The sequence below is a fragment of the Haliotis rubra genome, unplaced genomic scaffold (assembly GCF_003918875.1).
Source record: "Haliotis rubra isolate DU_JTF1 unplaced genomic scaffold, ASM391887v1 Scf1277, whole genome shotgun sequence".
NCBI classification, from domain to species: Eukaryota; Metazoa; Mollusca; class Gastropoda; order Lepetellida; family Haliotidae; genus Haliotis; species Haliotis rubra.
Window position 1 is genome coordinate 192190 of NW_025765200.1, and position 21866 is coordinate 214055.

At 42.1% G+C, this 21866-nt stretch overlaps 1 long non-coding RNA gene across 1 annotated transcript; it reads right to left on the reverse strand.

The window, feature by feature from the left end:
• Nucleotides 1–3565: 3565 nt before the first annotated feature.
• On the reverse strand, nucleotides 3566–4375 carry LOC124266732. The gene is made up of 2 exons (XR_006895834.1): nucleotides 4288–4375; nucleotides 3566–3667 (listed from the first exon to the last, which is right to left on the reverse strand). It is a non-coding gene; the product is annotated as an uncharacterized LOC124266732 (long non-coding RNA).
• Nucleotides 4376–21866: the final 17491 nt, after the last annotated feature.

Here is a 21866-nt window from a genome sequence, read left to right on the forward strand (position 1 = left end):
AAGTTCACTTTAGACCTGAGTGTGATACGAACCTGCATGTATAGTTACGGTATTCCCTCTCGATGTGTTTTCACAGTCTTTGTCAATAGGTTACCCGACAACCACCTTTACGACAATACTACACTATTGGCAGCGTATAAACTGCATTCCGAGGAATTGGTTTTACTCGCATGCGATCAATGTTATGACTGTATTCATTCTCCAAGAATGTATTTTTATCCATAATGTGAGTGCATCATTGTCTGTAACTTGACTGGCCAGGGTGAGGGATGGTCATGGCTGTGTTCAGGGGTCTTACAAGGGCCGTCAAGAGGTACATGTTGGTCCAAGTGAGATATGTAGCATACGTCAAGAGGTAAATTTGGAACTACATGGGGTATTTAGACCTTGGTGTTGGTCCTGGGTGGGTCAAGAGGTTTTCCTGGGATTATAGGGAACATATTGTTCTGTGTGGAGGGGCTGGTTGAATCAAGTGGTTTGCGGTGGACTATATTGGAGTTTTCCACCAGGTTGTAAGGGCTATGTGGATTAAGAGGTTTGTGTGGGACTATATTGGAGTTTTACACCAGGTTGTTAGGGCTATGTGGATTGAGAGCTTTGTGTGGGACTATATTGGAGTTTTCAACTAGGCTGTAAGGGCTATGTGGATTTGGAGGTTTATGTGGGACTATATTGGAGTTTTACACTAGGTTTTTAGGGCTGTCTGGATTGAGATCTTTGTGTGGGTCTATACTGGATTTTTACACCAGGGCCCGGTTGTTCAAAACTCGGTTATCTTTTAACCAGCCGTTAAGTACATTTAACCGCCTGTTAACTAATAACATCGGGTTATCTTGTTGTTCAAAACTCTGTTAACTTTTAACAGGATGTTAACGTGACGTTAAGTTAACACACCTAAGGACCGCCGCTAACTATTTAACAGTGTGGTTAACTCGAAAAATGGCGTTCATGGCTAACGCTGCTTTCATGATGCCAGTTCAGCAAAGAAAGGATAGGGTGTATCGTGGACTGGCTTTCCAAATTGGAAATTATTCTGACGAAGAGTTACGAACATGCTACCGATTTGGGAGAGTATCTATAGCTTACCTTTGTAATATTTTGCAAGGTGATTTGCAGCGTCCGACAAACAGGGGCCACGCACTGACTGTGGAACAACAAGTGTTAGTGGCCCTTCGCTTCTATGCAAGTGGGAGTTTTTTACAAGTTGTTGGGGACACCCTGGGTATAGACAAGAGTACTGTCTCTAGGATCGTGCGTGATGTGACCGATGCCCTGGTGGCAAGACGTAACATTTACATTTCATGGCCCACTGACAATCGACACATTCGCCAAATTGAAGATGGCTTCTTCGTGCTTGGAGGTTTTCCCAAAGTAATTGGATGTGTAGATGGGACACATATTCGTATACAAGCACCTTCCCGAGATGAACCTGCATATGTAAACCGGAAAGGATATCACAGCATAAACGTGCAGGCTGTGTGCGATCACGAAGGTAAACACCTCCTTCAACTTGAACAATTAGAGTGGCTTCCCTTGGTGTTTCAAAAATCGAACATTATATGTGAAATCAAACCAATCCTACTTTAAACTTTATTGTCGAACTTTTATCATTTTGTCGAAACTGGCCAGTAGATTTTATCATTTAATATGGGAGAGTGGTTTGTTAAACAATCTAACTGATTTGACTCAAAGAGTTCATTAATAGATGTTGGCAAAACGCAATATTACAATTTTAGCACATGTATATGAAGCGCCTATAAAATGTATCTAAATACTTTCGACTGTTTTTTTCTGTTCACAATGTAGCTGAAAGTTTTAGATTTGCATTCATATATATATAAATGGCAATAATGAAACAAATTGTAAGTGGTAATAATTCCCGAGCATTAGAGAACAGATTGACTTGTTTGGAATTTAATGCTTTTCATAAACTAGAATCTCATAAACTATTTGTCTCTGGAATCATCTGTGATATGAACTTGTGTAGTGGTTTCTCTAGAAATTATTTAACTTATCTAAAATTAAACATTTAGTCACCTTTTATTGTATATGACCAAATTAATTAGTTACACTATGAAGTTTTTAAGAAGGGATTCATTTGGGTTCTTTTTGCCCCAGTCCGCCTGTGTGTGGACAATATAACCAATTATCTATTATTAAGTTCATGATATTTCGTGAATACACCAACTGCATAACACCGTCTCTAACCACAAACCCAAACGGGTTGCTCTCTATTCGCTCACAGTCTTAAAACAACATTTCATGGTCTGTTGACTGTTGATTTCGCAATGATAAACCACCTAAACGGTCCGTCCCTTGTGTCAGATGTTAATTAGAGGGGTACCATTAAAGAATGTATTCTACTACAATAAGCCTATTATTCCCTGGCAAGGGTTCACTTTTATGACATGTAATAAACTATGGCCAGTCAGTCAGTGGGTCCGGTAAACTGTTATTTAATCAATGATGTAACGTAGGTCTATGTAATTTGTGTTTATGCAAACCGTGACAGGTCAAAACTATTTGCGCTTTTTGTGGATAATAAGTAAAACCATACACTTAAACTGTATTTTTGGAAAATGCTAGCCATATCAGGGCAAATATGACAGTTAATGCCAATTTTTGACACCTAGAACAACAAGGATGCAGACGAGAGAAGTTATACCAGGAATAATCTACAACATCTTATAGTCTCCTGGTTATAGTTGATCGCATGGGAGGACGAATACACTCCTAGGAGGACGAATACACAGTCTATACACTCACGGGGATCCTTGGGAAAGGAGAAACTGAAAGAAGTAGTGGTAAAATCCTTCCTAAATTTCCAAAGATTTCCAAGCCTTGGAAATATCATCTTTCAATTTTGGAAATTTTTGGAAATATCATCTTTCCAAATTGGAAATTTTGGAAATCACCATTTTTTTCTAGTGAAGGCAGCGACTTCTTCTTTAAGTTTGTCCTCGAATTCCTTCTGCCTCCTTTCGTCGATATTTTCCTTCTCAGCTTCCTGAAGATCAGCTTCACAACTCTCATACATCTCATTTGGGTAGCACTCGCCCCCCGTTTTCAACAACCATATTCTATAACATGTCTATCAGATCTTTGGTAAATTTTTCCTTTTCTTCATCCGTCCCTCTGTTGTTGACAGCAGTAAAAACGAAGACTTGTATCAAACAGAAACTGCTTCAGTCTCGTTGGAATATCTCCAAGATAGTTGTCAATGGTGTCATCTGCCTTTTCCAAATCGTCTTATCCAGTAAATACAACAATCACAAATCTTTTAGCTTCTTCTCCAATGCATTGCAGGAACTTTTCCAGTGTATTTTTGTCTTCTTCAGTGAACCTTCCAATTCTTATGATGAAAAGAAAGGCGTGTACTCCAGGAGATGACATACCGACACATTTCATGACCTTTTTCTTGATGTCTTCGGGTGATCTGCTTGTGTCACAATAGTCGGGGAATTCAACAAGTTGCAAGTCGTACCCAAAGCGTTTAATGCTATGCTCTTTACTTTCCTTTGTAACAGACATTGCCCTTGCGCTTGCTCCGAATATGTTTTCCTGCTTTCCTGCTCCACATATTGTATTCCCTGTTTCACATTTAACTACTCCAGTCTTTCCAACAAGTACCATTGAATTTCCCTCACCATAGAACGTGTAGGATTTCCTGCGAAGGAGAATAATCATGGTCTCACACACTCTTCTAAACAATTATATCACATTATATTGACAATTGACTTTTAACCATCTACCATTAGAAAGCGATAAGATCAAATACTAGTTTATAAATGTTGATTTTCAAGCTACTAATTATTGTGCTCATAAATATGACCACAACCTAAAGATTTAATGACATGATTGTAATGCTCTCGTTTTACTCAGCTCTGACTACATGCCAAGCTAATGACAAGGAACCATCCGAGTCCTAACTATCTGATCAATCATCTCAATTGAAAATATCAATGAATACAATTCAACATGTCCCCAGGTGTTTGCGAAGAAGGTAGCCATGGTTCGCTCTATGGGCAGCACCCATCACTATTTTCATAAATTCTTTGTGTGTTGTACAGAAACCAAGAGTGTTGGGCATATAATGTATTTTACGTGGTTCCTGACATTTTGAATTTACAGTTTCTTACTTCTTTTTATCACTTTATTTGTTTATAATGGGTTCATAATTTATGCATTTGTGGTACGTGTAAATATACAAAGAATGGACATGGGTGGTAAATAATCCGTAGGCTATAGGAATACATTGTTGTTTCAATTTATGTGTAACCGGCTCACTGTTCAATGCTGCTTTCTTGTACAACCAATGTTTGGATAGGAAAATACCTTTGTGAGCCATGGCAATAGGTAGGCCGTTTGAACAGTCTGAAATGAAGAAAATGTAGTATCAAGACAAGTGTGCGTATTCTCATCTGAATGGTCAATGTATAAATAGCTGTTATGGTATGCACAGTTACTTTTTCCCCGTTAGTATACTTTCTGCAGGTATTTTCTATCTGTATTTACGAAACGCATATCCGTGATCTGTATCCTTTGCTTGTTGTTTAATGTGACAATCAGCATTTTTCAGGGTATATGTAAATAATCGAGTTTGAACCAAACAACCCAGATGGAAACGATGATATCAACCAAATACGTCCGATCATGTTAGTCGCCCTTAATGACTGAGACGGTTTGTCAAAGACCAATTATAACCCGGATGTTTACGAGTGACATGTTTAAGAATTGTTTTGAAAAAATACTTAGGGAATCCTTATCATTAATTTCCATTATATCTTCTCACTATAGTTTGTTTGACTTCATTTGAGTTGATGATTTGCTCACGAACACAAAATCTAATAAATGCAACAAAATCAAACTGTGCACAGTCACATGACAGACCAACACTGATAATTTGTCTCCTTATTTTGGACACCCGAATAAAAAGTTGTTTAATAAACGATCATTATTTTGTTGTCACTTTTCGATATTTCTTACGAGGGAGGCCCACTTGCTGGTAGAACAGCCATGTGCGAGGTGTACGTGTGAAATTGAAATTTCACTGCACACGCTTGTTGATTACCTGGGTGCTCACCTCACCTCACCTCTTGTACGTGTGAAATTGGTACAGCTATGATAAGTACCGGTTCTGCCCCACCAAACCACCGCAACTATATTAACTACAATACAGATTAAAGTGGTACCATGAAGTTGCTCTGTACAGTCTATGAAAAAGTACAGGTAACTGTGCGCAGAATATTTTAACTGTCATTCATCTCAGTTTTAAGTCTTTATATCAGTCCACCTACGATTATATACAATGACAATTGACATTCTAAAGTGACGAAATTCTTCTTAATCCCAGGGATTCCTGTGGGATTCCTGTGGTAGGATAAGCAGCGGGATAACCTGCTTGCAGTAGAAGGTATAAGGTGTACCACTCAGTAAACACTGACACTTTTTTAAAACTCAACATAAATATGGCACCCACATTGTTGGTAATAATTGTAAGGGTTGATTCTTTTGAGTTTCTTGTGCCATACGCGCGACAATGACATGCAGGAAGTTTGAGCATGGTCTTGGCGACTGACGTGAAAAATTGTAGTCACAAATCGTGCAAAGAGCGTGAAAGACAACAATCGCGTGCAGCAAGCTCTTAGATCACCTTTGTGATTGCACGTGTATTATGTGATGGGTAGTCTTAAAGCTAGCAGAAATGCAGCAGCCCAGGATTGAAGTCGTTAGACAGATTACAATCTTTGGACCTGTGAGCTTCTGACGGGCACCGCTGCAGATCGCCCTAGGTCCGAGGCGCTGCGTGTGTCGTCACATCAAAATGACGTACAAATCGGGTTACAACTGATTTGTGGCTGCAAATTCTACTAGTAGTTGATGCTCATACGTTGAGCGTCCACTCAGACCAAGGGGCATCCACTGCGAACTGCAGGTATCCGTGCTTTGTGACGAAATATAGGACCTATCTTGACTCGTCTTAGTGTGCTCAGCGTTTACGATGGATCCGGAGAGACACGCCAGTGTATCGCAAGGGTGTTATGTTCGTGAGGCCGATTGATTTGGAGGTCATTTGCTTGACCAGCATTTTGAGACAATCTCAAATGATCATCGTCCAGGAAAATCTAACTTAACCTGTCCAGTTAAATAGAGGGGTCATAGAATGTCATGCATTAATTTACTATTAAGTGATTCACATACACGCGTCAATGCTGTTCATCCTATTGTTTGCTGATGATATTGCGCTTTTGACTTTACAGTTATAGGTCTGTAAAAGAGGCTAGACAAGCTAGTTTCGTATCGTTACAAGTGGACATTGAAAATAACGAAAAGTTCCATTTGAATGGACAGTTGCTTAAAATTGTTGCATCATATAAATACTTGGGTGTTCACTCTCTTCCTCTGGATGATGGTATGTTACACAGAAAACTTTTGCTGACCAAAGCACGGAAGGTGTTGAATATTTTCAAATCATTGGTTAAGAATTTGTATAATCTACCAATTAATGTTCTGCTCCATATATTTGATGTCAAGGTTTGGCCGTTGTTACTATACGGAAGTGAAGTCTGGGGTTTCCACCCGTCGCCATCTGTATTGAATGTACATGATAGGTTCTGTAAACAGGTTTTGGGTCTTTCTAGATACACGCCAAATATTGCAGCTCGTGCTGAGATTGGTTGTCATTCATTAAAGGTAAATCAGTACATTAAGATTGTTAAATATTGGGTTCGCCTCCTGTCTCAAGTTGAGAATGTAATCTTAAATAAAGGTATATGAGTATCAGTATTGTCTTGCTGAAAAGGTATAGATTGTTGGGCTTTTAAAGTGAAATCTCTTTTGTACAGTTATGGTTTTGGCAATGTTCTGGGCCAGTCAAAAATGTTGGAAATATCTCTACTTTCATATCATTATTTTAAAGCAAAGATATATTGATATAGATAACCAGTTGTGGTCATCTCGTATTATACTTGTTTCGAAATTTGGATTTTTATGAAAACGAAATAAATTTCTTTCAGGCTCAAAGAGTACATGTTGGTAGACATTTAGGTCAATAGGCCACATTTTACCCGACAACCACCTTTACGACAATACTACACTATTGGCATGGGCGTATAAACTTCATTCGAGGAATTGGTTTTTTACTCGCATGCGATCAATTATTATGACTGTATTCATTCTCGTCAAGAATGTATTTTTATCCATAATGTGAGTGCATCATTGTCTGTAACTTGACTGGCCAGGGTGAGGGGATGGTCATGGCTGTGTTCAGGGGGTCTTACAAAGGGCCGTCAAGAGGTACATGTTGGTCCAAGTGAGATATGTAGCATACGTCAAGAGGTAAAATTTGGAACTACATGGGGTATTTAGACCTTGGTGTTGGTCCTGGGTGGGTCAAGAGGTTTTCCTGGGATTATAGGGAACATATTGTTCTGTGTGGAGGGCTGGTTGAATCAAGTGGTTTGCAGTTGGACTATATTGGAGTTTTTCCACCAGGTTATGTAAAGGAGCTATGTGGATTAAGAGGTTTGTGTGGGACTATATTGGAGTTTTACACCAGGTTGTTAGGGCTATGTGGATTGAGAGCTTTGTGTGGGACTATATTGGAGTTTTCAACTAGGCTGTAGGGCTATGTGGATTTGGAGGTTTATGTGGGACTATATTGGAGTTTTACACTAGGTTTTAGGGCTGTCTGGATTGAGATCTTTGTGTGGGTCTATACTGGATTTTTACACCAGGGCCCGGTTGTTTCAAAACTCAGAATTTATCTTTTAACCAGCCGTTAAGTACATTTAACCGCCTGTTAACTAATAACATCAGGTTATCTTGTTGTTCAAAACTCTGTTAACTTTTAACAGGATGTTAACGTGACGTTAAGTTAACACACCTAAAGATTCACTTCGCTAACTATTTAACAGTGTGGTTAACTCGAAAAATGGCGTTCATGGCTAACGCTGCTTTCATGATGCCAGTTCAGCAAAGAAAGGATAGGGTGTATCGTGGACTGGCTTTCCAAATTGGAAATTATTCTGACGAAGAGTTACGAACACGCTACCGATTTGGGAGAGTATCTATAGCTTACCTTTGTAATATTTTGCAAAGGTGATTTGCAGCGTCCGACAAACAGGGGGCCACGCACTGACTGTGGAACAACAAGTGTTATTGACCCTTCCTTCTATATGCAAAGTGGGAGTTTTACAAGTTGTGGGGACACCTGGGTATAGACAAAGGTACTGTCTCTAGGATCGTGCGTGATGTGACCGATGCCCTGGTGGCAAGACGTAACATTTTACATTTCATGGCCCACTGACAATCGACACATTCGCCAAATTGAAGATGGCTTCTTCGTGCTTGGAGGTTTCCCCAAGTAATTGGATGTGTAGATGGGACACATATTCTTATACAAGCACCTTCCGAGATGAACCTGCATATGAAACCGGAAAGGATATCACAGCATAAACGTGCAGGCTGTGTGCGATCACGAAGGTAAACACCTCCTTTCAGCTTGAACAATTAGAGTGGCTTCCCTTGGTGTTTCAAAATCGAACATTATATGTGAAATCAAAGCCAATCCTACTTTAAAATTTATTGTAGAACTTTTTTATCATTTTGTCGAAACTGGCCAGTAGATTTTATCATTTAATATGGGAGAGTGGTTTGTTAAACAATCTAACTGATTTGACTCAAAGAGTTCATTAATAGATGTTGGCAAAACGCAATATTACAATTTTTAGCACATGTATATGAAGCGCCTATAAAATGTATCTAAATACTTTCGACTGTTTTTTTTTCTGTTATTCACAATGTAGCTGAAAGTTTTTAGATTTGCATTCATATATATAAATGGCAATAATGAAACAAATTGTAAGTGGTAATAATTCCCGAGCATTAGAGAACAGATTGACTTGTTTGGAATTTAATGCTTTTCATAAACTAGAATCTCATAAACTATTTGTCTCTGGAATCATCTGTGATATGAACTTGTGTAGTGGTTTCTCTACCAGAAATTATTTAACTTATCTAAAATTAAATGAATTTCTGGAAACCTCTAATTCACTGCTCTGGGTATTCAGAAACTAATAGTTATGAACCGGACCCCATGAAAAATTCAACAATCAATCTGTTTCTATCTCGGGAAATATACACTTACAATTTGTTCATTATTACCGACTATGAATAATCTAAAAACTTCGGCTACGTGTGAACGAAAACGTCATGTTGGGTATACATTTTATGACGCTTCATCTGATATGCTGTCAATGCGTGCCAGCTCGGCAATGGGCTTTCTTTTGGTCCAAAATCGATTGAACGTTTACTCTCCCCATGTTAAATGATAGGCTCTGCGGCCAGTTTCAAAGATGAGGGTACACGGCATAAACTGAAGGCAGAGACGGTTGATGCGCAATGTTCATTTTTGAGCGCCAGGCACCGCTGGCTGTTCGGGTGAAAGGTGTTTGCTGTGATCGCGGCTTACGTTTATGCGTGTATGCGGGATTTCTCGAGTGCTGGCGCTTAAAAATTCAACCACCTCCGCATCCGATGTTACGTCTTTGGTATCGATGCAACTTCCCGCTTTACTGGCACCGAAGGGTCAGCTTTTAACGCGTTGTTCCACGGTAAATGAGAACACCAATCTGCTTGCAATATTCAAAGCCAGCAGGCTACTGCTCCCAAATCGTGGCGTATTCGCTTCGCTTCTTTCGTCGGAAATTTCCACGAAACCGATCTGACCACCCTATCCTGCTGCTGAACTGGCGGCGAACATGCGACGCAGTTGGCTTCCCGCTGTTGGCACGGCGATCGCAGAGCAATTGGCAACGTCGTTAACATCTGTTACCCGGAAGTTTTATTTCAGTTAACGAGGCGATTTAAATATTTTGCGCAACGGCTGGTGGGCTTCAACCGGTTTTGACTTCACTGTTATCCGGTATGAACCGCAGATATCGTCAGGCTTCTTTGGTGTGGCTCCAGTTCCATAATAAACTCCAGGCTGTACCCGGCTGGTTGAAACGGCTCGCAATTCCGCGCAGCTTTCTCGGTATCCCACGCCAGCTTAACTTTAACCTGATGTAAAGCTTTCAATATGGTCCACTTTTGGCTCACCAATCATGGCGCTTGGCTACGGTGAAGGCTTCAATATGTCACCGCAGGCTACCCGGGCTTACTGAAACATTATCGATTTAATCGAGGCCGGGACAGCGCCAGGTATCTAAACTTTTAATAGCAGTTCCAGTACACTAACGACGCATGCTTGTAGTTTCAACATCTTTACCTGTGACGACGCCCGTGAACCCCACGTATGATCCCCTGCCTGACCCGATCAGTTCCCGAACAATGATACGCTCACGACCGAACAAAGCCCGTTAGCGAATAATTCCGATCTTAACTGCGTGCGGCTAAACTGTTCTGCGTTTGCCGCTGCTTGATAATTATTGACGATAAACCGAATTGACGTCGACTAATGCGACTGAAATCCGCAGGTACTCTTTTGACTGCGTCATCCAGTTTCACGGATGACCGCAACTGATTGTCTATCGTATAATGTTTGCTTAGTATAATGATGTAATTGAGATATTTCGGCATTTGACTTTCGGTAACTGCAAAGAGACTTCGCTTTTAAAACGGCAATCGCACCGGCTGGTATTAACGATGCTCATACCTTTACATTTTAAGATACGTTCTTCAACTTTGAACAGCTGATCTTACCTTTAATGATGACGGCTTCGGCGCATTGGCGTTGTAGAAAGACAGGCTGTTTACAGGGCTATCGTCTTTGCATTCGGCTGAGATGACGACGATGTGGCACTTCCATATACGACGAACTGACATCAAATGCTATCAGACGGTATAATTGACCGAGATTATACGGAAGTGTATTAATGATTTATTTCCGTAACGATCGTGGACACTGCGTATGACATACCGTCATCGGAAGAATTGGTTTTGCCAATCCGCTTATGATAAACGGTGAAACGACTGTTCCATTCAGCGATGATAACAGTGAACCGGCCTTCAGTACAACTTCCAACGCTTTTAATCAAAGTTTTCAATGATCGCGTATTGCGAAACGCTTTAACTTCTTTTACGAATACGCTGGCTTTATTTCGAGGTCGAAACTATCATCGGCGAAGTGACCGGAACGAACGATACGATATTAATAATCGCTTAATAGTAGACCAATGCGTGATATGACTTCTGGCTGGACGGGCAAAGATTTGCTGGAACATTGTTCGTTGGTCCATTCTTTCAAACTGCTGGAATTGATTAAACCCTCCAGAAATCGACTTTCATAATTTTAATATTTACGATACGCTGATAACAAACGAATGGTCTATTTCAGATATGACTTTTGATATCGAAATAGAATTTCAAAGGTAACGACTCTGGCGACTTTCGATCTGAAGACTTCCCCGAACTTACCGGCGCAGCTACGCGTGCGATGCACAAAGATCTGGCTTTTGCTGCGCGCGCGACCATTCATTTCTTTCACTCTTTACGCGATTTATTGTTCTGGTACCGTCATTTCCAGACCATGCTCAAACTTCTGCGCCGATAGCGACATGGCGAAAATCGGCTTACCTTCGGCCCGCCGGCTGTCGTGATTATATATTTATCGACCGGTTTTAAAAGTGTCGGTGTTGATTATTTTCTTATACGCAGGCAGATTATCCCGCTTTGCTGAATCCCCACGAATCCCCACCGGAACCAGAAAATTTCGCTTAAATGTCGGTGTCGTTATATGATAATGCAGATTGAACTGATATAGACGAACTTGGATGAGGAACGATTATTCTGCGCGCAGGGGTTGCTAACCTTTTTTCATGGGCTGTGCGAACGGCTTCGTATGTTGCAATGCGTATTGTGGTTAATGCTGGTTGCGGTATTGAGACGAAACGTACTTATCATCGCTGTACCAATTTCGCGTACCAGACGGTGATTGATCAACTGGCGATGATAACGATCGAACGCATTTTCTCGCGCATGTTGCTACCGGCAGAAGTCGGAGCATCCCTGAAAATCAATCGAAGAAAGTGACGACAAAGTCAATGATCGTTTATTAAACGGCACCTTCGGTCGATCCCAAAATAAGGGGATTGAAGTCGGCGGTGTTGATTGTCTGTTCGATTTGTCGCACGGTTGTTTGTTGACTATCAGGTTGCGATAGTTCAAATGACGTCGTCGGCTCAAATGGTCAGGCTGAAACTGGTGAAGGAAGATACTTCAATGGAGGTAATGATGGATTCCTGAACGTACCGAACATTCTTAAGCGTATTCGCTCGTCTTTACTCCGGGTTATATTTCGGTCCGTCTCGACGGCTATCGTCGGACATTGATTGTTCCATCTTCAGACGATTTGATTCAAACTTTCGATTGTTACATATACAATGTCACGATGACTGAAGCAATACGGACACCGGTTCATGCGTTTCGTAAATACGAATGAAAAACGCGGTAACGAGGAAAACTGTTGCGGCTCGACGCCGATTGACCGATTCGTCAGTGCACGCTTGATACTATTTCATTCGGTTGTTCAGGCGATACCTATTGCATGTTTCTGGTATTTTCTAATCCCGGAAACGTTGGTTGGCTGAAGCCGATTTAACAGATTGAACGACAATATTCTATATTTCCACGGTTTTCGCCGTAATCGCTATTTGCGTATACCAGGCCGTCGCCAAACGATAGTGAACAAAGGTGAAGACTGTAGGCTCTGTCGGGTGCGATAAAATACGTTAACAATAACGGCATCTTTGATTTCGACGCAATTTAATGAAATGATGATGAGTTATATTACCTTCTTCGCAAACCTGGTTGTTGATGATTCGTCGATGATACCGATTGATCGGTATGGATGGGACTCGGATGATTCTGATAACGATGACGAACATTATTGTCGTTAATCTTGGGTTGATGATGCTTCTTAGCGCGATGATGATGACGGTCAACGTTTATAAACGGTGTTTGATCTTTAATGATGAATCGAAGTCGATTGTCGGCTATGGCTGTTGTTTATGTTGAAGTGATTATTCGCGGAAGTATGTTGATACTGAACTGAACCAAACAATGAACGAATTATCGAACGAAGACTGGAAATTCGGAACGAAGCGGGATATGTCTGTTACTGAAAGGCTTTGGTACGACCACTGTTTTGATTGAATTCGACTGGCTGACTTGTCGCTGACATCGAAAAGATCGTGATATTGTCGATGTCGTCGAACCTTTTAAATTGAGTTCTGATAGCGGAAAAGTTCTGCTGATACGATGAATATTATTGTTACTGGATAAGGTGATTTGAAAGTGTTCGTTGATATCTTCGGAGATGATCAACGGACGCTGGTATTTCTGTTGATGGTACCTTTGCTGATGTTCGGAGGACGGATGAAGGAAGTTGCCGAGATCTGATGAACGCTGGGCCATGTATGAAGTTTACGTTAATGAATGGCATGAAGTTGACTGACTCGGGAAGCTGAGGAAAGTATCGGAAAGGAAGGCAGAAAATTCGAAGGACGGAAGGATGGCATGAAAAGATGATGATTTCAAAGGTACCGATTTTGGAGGAAGATGATGACAAAATTTCGGAAGTGGAAGATGATGTTTCCAGACTGAAAATGTTTTGATTTTGCCGCTACTTCTTTCGGTTCTCGCGCAGGATACAGCGATGGCGCCAGACTTATACATTCATACTCTGGAAGTATTCATCACTTCACAGCCTGCGTCGATACTAACCAGGGAAGTTTTATAGTGGGCCCGTATTCTGGTATAACTTTCTGCCGTCTGCATTCTGGTGTCCAGGCGTGCTTCTCGTATTTGCTTACCGGTATGTTTGGCGTTTTCAAATACGGTGCAGAGATGACGTGGTTGCTGTCACGAAGCTTTTAATGAACTGTCACCTGTTTGCGCCAAACGCAGGTGGACTACGTTATCGTGGGCCAAGAAGCAACGTTTGAACTGCTCTTTTGGCACGGCCATGGTTGGCGTGATAAGCCAAAGAGACGCTTGCCGAGGGTAATGGAAGATTACGTTAACCTCTAATCTGACGAACGGTGCAGGTGGTTTATCATTGCGAGGAATCAACGTCAGCAATGAATGTTGTTGCGAATGAAACCCGTTGGTATTGGTTGAACGAACGATATGCGGTTGATGTATTCGCAGCGCATGAGCCAATAATGAATGGTGGAACGTATCACGCGGGCGTTTTGAAATTCAGCTGTTAAAGCTTCATGAGTCGCTGACTTTAATTAATTTGATCGCCTTCCACAATAGTGACTAATGTTGATTTTTTGAACAAGGATAAATATTTGGAAACCGCGCAGTTCGTAATAATCGATGCTCTGTCTTTCGGGAAATGCCGCTTTTAATTTGTTTCATTATTATGGGCCTAACTTCAGCAGTGCAATCTAAAACACAAACTTTACGGCCAATGGTTGAAATAAATGTTGAATTTATGGGCGCTTCTGTACGATAACTAAAATTCCTGATATTTGCGTTTTGTAACATCGACAATGAATAACGGTCGAAATCGGTCAGATGCAACAGCGCTCTTCCCCATGATAAATGATAAAGATCTGACCCATTTCGACGAATGATAAAGTTCACGATAGACACGAAGGCGGGATTTCCTGCATATGTTGTTCGTTTTTGTACCGAAACCACTCAACCGTTGGTTGCTTTCGACGATCTTTTGACTGCGTTTATCTTGTATTTTCATTTATGCTGGTACCATCTTCGAGGTAACGTATTGATACATCACGCATCCTGCTGAGTATCGAAGCAAATAATGATTTGACGATGTCGATGAACGTAATGCCGAAATGTTACGTCTTTGCGCCGAACGTCGTTCATCGCGCGCGATCGCAAACTGCTGATCTGCTGCCGGGTGTCCCCACTGGCGCAGCGAAACTTCCGCCCATGAAACGAGGATCGGCAACTTGCTGTTGTTCCCGCGATCCTGCGTGTTGTTTGTCGGAACTTTAAAATCACTTTGCAACATTACCGAATGGCTTATATACGGAAACGGCGTCGACATAACTCTTCGTCGGGAACTGTTTCCATTTCGCTATCCTGGCTTTGCTGAACGGCATCGTAACGGCAGCCATGAACTTTTCGATTTTCGGTTGGCTGCGCTGTTATGTTGGCGGCGTTATGATGTTAACCGTCGCGTTAACATCCTGTTAGACCGGCGAGTTGCGGTAACAGACATGACTTTCCCTGTTGTTCCAGTTCGGCGAACGTTGCTCAAAGATAACAGAAGTTTTGTTTAACCGGAGGTATAATTTGCACGAGATCTTCGGTCCGGCCGAGCACGGTGTGAAATCCGACATATGATCACGTAAACTTCAGGCGGCGGCTGGTTGAAGCTCCAGTATGATCCCGCAGCTCGACAATAACAACCTGATTATTTCAATGCTCAATCGCGCGAACATCTTATTTTATTACGACTGGTGAAAACTTCAATATGTTGAGCACTGCTTGTTCAACCGGCTTCCGCCTGGTATTTATGTTCCTGACTCCCGGGGCGAAACAATGCCCATGTGGTTGATTACACTAACGACTTTATGCTATGTCGCGGACAACATCTTGCTGTGACGGCCCTTTGTATGGGCTTCCCCGGTTTACGGCGTGACCGTCATAAGCGCAGGTCGGGTTGCGGACGGTGCTCGTTGTGGATGAAATGCGTTTGGATGAGATGCGGTCGTAACGTGATGCGTAACGATGAAACAATTCGCTCGAAGTCCGCTGCCAATGGTGTCTGACCCGATAAACCGAACCGGACGTCGTTGAATTTCAATGAGGAATACGCTGGCTTACATGCGAAGTCTGTCACTTCGAGTCTGAAGTGAACTTTGGCTGAACGTAACGAAGATCGCGTAGTATTTGCGAGCGTTTATTGTAAATTTTGATATGCTGTCGAATTGGGCTATCAATAACGACGTTGTTGCTGACATACAATACGGGGAGCGATGAGCCAATATCGGGCAAAGCGTGACGGCTCGCCGGGCAGGTTGTCTGGCCCACGTGAACGATATTGACGATCTACTGTAGTGTACTAAGGCTTCATCGTGGCTCATTCGATCGGTACGCAATACGAAGCCAGTGTTGACCATCGCTTTTGATCGGTAATGATATACGTCGGGTGTACAGTATTCGACAAATGCAACATCAAGGCTACTGTTCTGTGGATACGAACTGAAAAAGATATTTTTGAAATGACTAACGATGAATATTTCGAATGAACCGGAACTACCGTACTCGCACGGACTAAATCGATTTCAGGCTGGTATAATACGGATGACCGCTTATTGTCTATCTATCTTTAACTTAGGCTCAATGACGTAATGAGATGATGACTAACGAATTCGAAAATTTCCTTTAAGCCAACAATCAACACCGACGAAGACAATATGATGCTCGCTGCTCGCGATACCAGATGCATTCTTCAACGAACAATGATGACAATCTTTAATGTGCTGATTTTTATTGGTGACGACAATCGGCACGGCTACGGCGAATGACTATCTGAAGACTTAAAGACTACGCAGAATATCGTAATACATTCAATACGAAACGACGACGTCGAACTTCGCTTCGTATTAACATGACATCAATGTGAACGGAGATTTCGATTGATTGAATTACACAATTAACAACCAATGATTTTAATATTCAACGCATTGTGTTTTCGTCGTCCGAATTATTTATGTTTGTATGACCAACGGTACAATGACTGTCCATTCAATGAACTTTCGTCAATGACACCGGCCTTCCTGAATACCAATAACTTTTGCGCATCGGGTTTGACCGATGACCGCTGGCAACGATACGAAACTGGCTTTGATCTGCTGAACTTATAACTGTAGTGGTAATCGGCAATTTAATGTTTGGCCCGATTGACGCGATAACAATAATCAGATGATGCGTGATCTATGTTTTATGACTGGTTTTCTGGACGTCGTTGATTACGATGCTCAAAATAACGATGTACTCCAAGTCAATCATAATGAACTTTGTTTATCTTGCGATTCCCTTCGGCGCGTCTCCATCGTCGGCGCTGATTTACCAGACGGAATAAAGATGGATACGCTGTTCGTCTTAATGCGGTCTGCGGTTCACCGGTTGATCACAGCGATTCCTGACGGACGCTCGGCGATGATGACATCTGGTGGAATTCAATCGACCAGGTATTTGTTTGTTCGTCGTTTTGATATGTGACGACTTCACTCGAGCAGCGTCAAACTCACGAATCAAAAGATTGTGATCGTCATCGGTATCTGAACTGCTACTTCAACTGGAACTGCCGTCACGCAATACGTGCTGACAGGTGATCTAAACGCTGCGCATATTCACGCCCGCGATTGTGAACTTCCTGTTTTCGTCGATCATATATTTTTGCGTGTGGCGCTTTCAAAGAATCGGCCTGATCGATACCGACGATAATGAGTTATATATTGTTGGTTTAAAGTCGATCGATTTGGTGTTACACCACCAACAGTTATCCGCTATATCTACCAGCGGAATCCTGGTCGCTGAATGTCGGTGATCTGGGCCAACATACTGATCGTGAATGAACTGATATAAAGGAAAAACTGAGGATGAATGTTTGATTAATGATGCTGCTTTTGGTCATACCTGTGCGTAGACTATTACGGTTCCTTTAATCTTGTTGGATCTGGACGCGACGGTCGGGGCGAATTCGGCCGCTATCATCAACGACATATTTCGTGAAAGATTGGTGGAAACGCCGAATCAACGAAGCGTGTGCGATAATTCGATTTCGCGACCACCTCGCGCAATGTTCGTGGTCGGACTTCCTGCGAAAATCGGTGTTTTGACAAACTGATGATCGTTTGACCAAACGACTTTTGATAAATTGTTAAAACTGGGGAATGATGTCGGTGTCATCAATGACTGTTGCGTTTATTCGGAATTTTGTGTTCAAATTGATAATCATCAACTCAAATCGAACAACTATGATGAAGGAAGATGCTGTGGAAATTAATGACAGGGGTTAAATTTTTCGAAGCGAATAAACATGTCATCGGGTTATCGATGATCTTTGATGATCTCGTCGTCAAGGCGACTAACGTAGATCGGGACGTATTTGATTATCGTTTCCTCTGAGTTGTTCAATCGATTGACCCTTGTACCCTGACTGTTATGCGATGAAGCTGAAAGCGAAGCAAGGATACGAGGTCACGGATATGCGGCACCACGGGTAAGCCTGCTGCAATGCCCAACGAGGAAAAGCTGGCTTTATTGCGTACCGCTTGGCTATTGTGAGCTACGCTTATGCCGATTTTCTTCATTTTCGAACTGACGACTTTACCATGGCTCCTGAATACCTATCAAGCGTACAAGGAAAGCGGCATTGAGCTGAACCCACAAATTGAGAACGGCTCTACCAATACGGTGCTGCCATGTCCGACTAACAGCTATATTTGCGGCGCAATGCATGAAATTATGAACCCATAAACTGGAAATAAAGTGATGAAAAGAGTGAGCTTTGAACCGCATGAAAGCGTGTATGGCATCTTTGATTTCTTGTACAACACGAAGGTACGCGTGAACCTTGCAATTTCTTCACTGAAGCACTTGAACGTGACAGACCCGACTAATTGACTGTTCCGGTGTCGCTCGGACAGGACTCGGATGTTCGCGTCGTGGCCCCGGCATGTGTGGGCTGGGCGACCAATAAATGGGTAAAATCTTTCCGGGTTGTCGGTCACTGTTCCTGAGCACGATATTGGCTGGCGAAACGGCATTTATAAACTGGTATTTGATAACGCTGGTGAAATGGGCAAAGTCGGTGTCAGCTATCGCTATTGTTTAACGGTGTTTGAAGACGATGACCATGATTATTCTAGCGAAATCATGTTGAGGAAATCGAAGATGACGCTGAATCGGACAATATTGAACGAAGAACAACTGTATTGAACTTGGCTTCGAAGCTGTATTCGGCAACGTAATATGTTACGAAGGAAGTAGGCGCTTTGGTGCGACTTTACAACTGGGCCAATTCTGACCAATGACACAGCGAAGACATCGAAAGATGTGATAGGTATTAAATATGCAGATACGCTATTTCTTTGTCATTGAGTCGCGAAGACAAAATACGCTGAAAAGTCTGTCGACGGAAGAAGAAGCTAAAAAGACCCCGTACGACGGTACTGAACAAAGGCTGTTTGAAAGGCTGGGCTTATTTACCATTGATGACTACTCTTGGTGGACGGCGGTTCGATACTGATAACAAAATTTTGCTGATAACGGTGCGGATGAAAAGGAAAGTTACCGAAAGATACGACGGAACGTGTTATGAAGTATGATTTGTTGGCGAATGGTGGCAATGACTGATCTTTCGAGCTGAAGAAGGCTTGTCGGCGAAATTCGGTTAAGCAAAGGAAAGATGCTTTACCAATACGAGTGTCTTCTAGCTATGCGAAATGAACGAGGAGAAGATGAAGGCACGGGCCTATCTGAAAACCTGCCCACAGCTAAAGGACTTTGACCGCGACATTTGTTGCGCTTGGCACGAAAATCGGCTGTGTCGGCGGTACCAATGAAGCAACATTGTTATGCCAGCAATGATTCTTACCAATTGTTTCGTGACGGGCTGAAGAAGACAGAAAACGTCGGAAGAAATGAACGGTGCGGAGACGCTGGCGCTAACGTAACTTCACGTTGGCTTCACGTATTAAGCGCGGTAGGCTCAGAATAGCCAGAATTTGTTATCGCTTTCATTTTCGATCCATATGAAGCCTGGCCATGTTGGCAATGAAGATATTTATTTTCCAGTATACGACGATATAACTTCACCACCTTTCGATTTCGGAACGTGACCGGTACGCTATTCGCTTCCATCACTAACGGTCTTCCATTTCTTATTCTGGTACGTGATTCGAGTTTCAGGCGAGCAACAGACGGGCCAATGAAAGATCTGACTTTCAGCACAAGTGACCAGTATTGAAATGAATGGTGACCGAAGTTTCAGTTTTACCGTTGTAGCCGAAATGTCACCTCGAAGTTTGCCAGCGGCTTCTTCAGTACAATGAAGACATGCACGAACATCTTTATTGATAAAGCTGACCGATATTTTGCCATTCGTTTTGTTGGTTCAATACGACTTGGTGGCTTGAGTTTATTGTTGGTGACGGCGCTGGATACGCTTCGTCGCTGTATGAGCACTTACGTTTTGTTTGTTGGCGGCTGTGTATTACCGAACTTGATCGCTGTGAATCGGTATTGGTCGCTGAAACTAGGAGACTGTTAATACCAACATCATGTCCGTGGTTCACCGACCACTTATTCCGCTTGAACTCCATATTTAATATTGGGTTCTCTAACCGCTAACTAACGATAATGAAATGTTTCGAAACCGGTGCTGGTACTTCCTACTCAGACTACAAACTCCCGTCGTATGCGGATCGTGAGCTTCTTCGTTCTGAAACTAAGCATCGTACGTGGCAACTGGTATGTGCTGGAAGCAAAACGGCTGGTGGCTGATAACGCTTTGATGATCGTATCCACGAGAGGACTAAAGTTTAGACTTTCGGCGGCTGAACTGTAACAAATGGTCACCGAAAAATGTATGAATTAAATGTTAAATCGGAAGTGGAAGCTTAATAACATCTTGCGGCGAAGATACTGAACTAACGTGTTTCTCATCAGGGCGACCATTGACATGCGGTACGCGTAATATAAAGACTGAAATGGTGATTATGGCGGTTTGTGTTTGATGAAACATGGTCTTCGCTTATCATTTACATATATCTTTACGGCTTTCAGTTACTTCAAATACGCAGCGAAACTTTCGAAGATATAACGTCGCGGCGTTCAGTCATTTTGATGACAAAGATGAGTGGGCATCGGAAGTATGAGCAGGCGTCGTGATACGAAGTCATTCGCGCAACTCACGTAATCATTTTAAAGCGGTTATTTTCGAAGTCTACAGTCGTGTTCGTGATCTCGTTGTTGTTCCGATGATCTGAAACGACCGTTGGCGAGATGATTGAACGATTCTAAATGAGCTTCAATAACCGAAGTGTTGATCGAAGCTGTTGTATGGTAAACACTTACCGAACCGGCAGTTTTACGGCTGTTCAACTGGAAATGATGATTGTTATCGATAATTCGATACGTGGACACACTGAACTATATATTTCGAATATTGATAAAATCTGGCATGCGAAGGCTTCATGCGTCAAAGATATTGTATTCAGTAATGTAGGAGAATAATTCGATGGTTTGAATTCTGCGCAATTCTGTCATGAAATTTTCGCGAATATTCATGCTTCTTCATTGATAAATGACGGCATGGAAGTCCACGTTATGACCGCTTATGATGTTCTCGTCGACGATATCTGACGTGAGTCGGTTGACGACGAAATATGGAGCATTCTATATTCGGTTGAAATCTGCCTCGGTATAATCCGAAACATTCGGATGATCTTGAACTTTGCCGATGCGTTAATAGAAACGTCAGGATTCTATCGTCAACAGATTTTAAATCCCCGGTCCTTCATTCGAGGATTTATTGATCGGTACTGCTGGCATCGATTTCATAATCTCGCTATATGGGCTTCGTATTGATTTCAGTGAACCCGATCAAATCGACTTGAATGTTACGTCATTTATTTGTCGTTTTTTCGGAAGTATATCGGTCGTGTTAAAGATAATGAAGATCTAACGGTATGACTTTACATCGATCGAACGTTTTCACGATATGCTATGTTAAGATGGCGAAGGAACGCTGTCACTGGTGGTGTTATAAAGTTGGCGGATTACTGGCCGACGCACTACTTTACGGCTGCTGATCTGAGACGCTATCGTCATGAGAACTTCCCGCTCTCACTGTATTAGTGTCTACCGGTGAT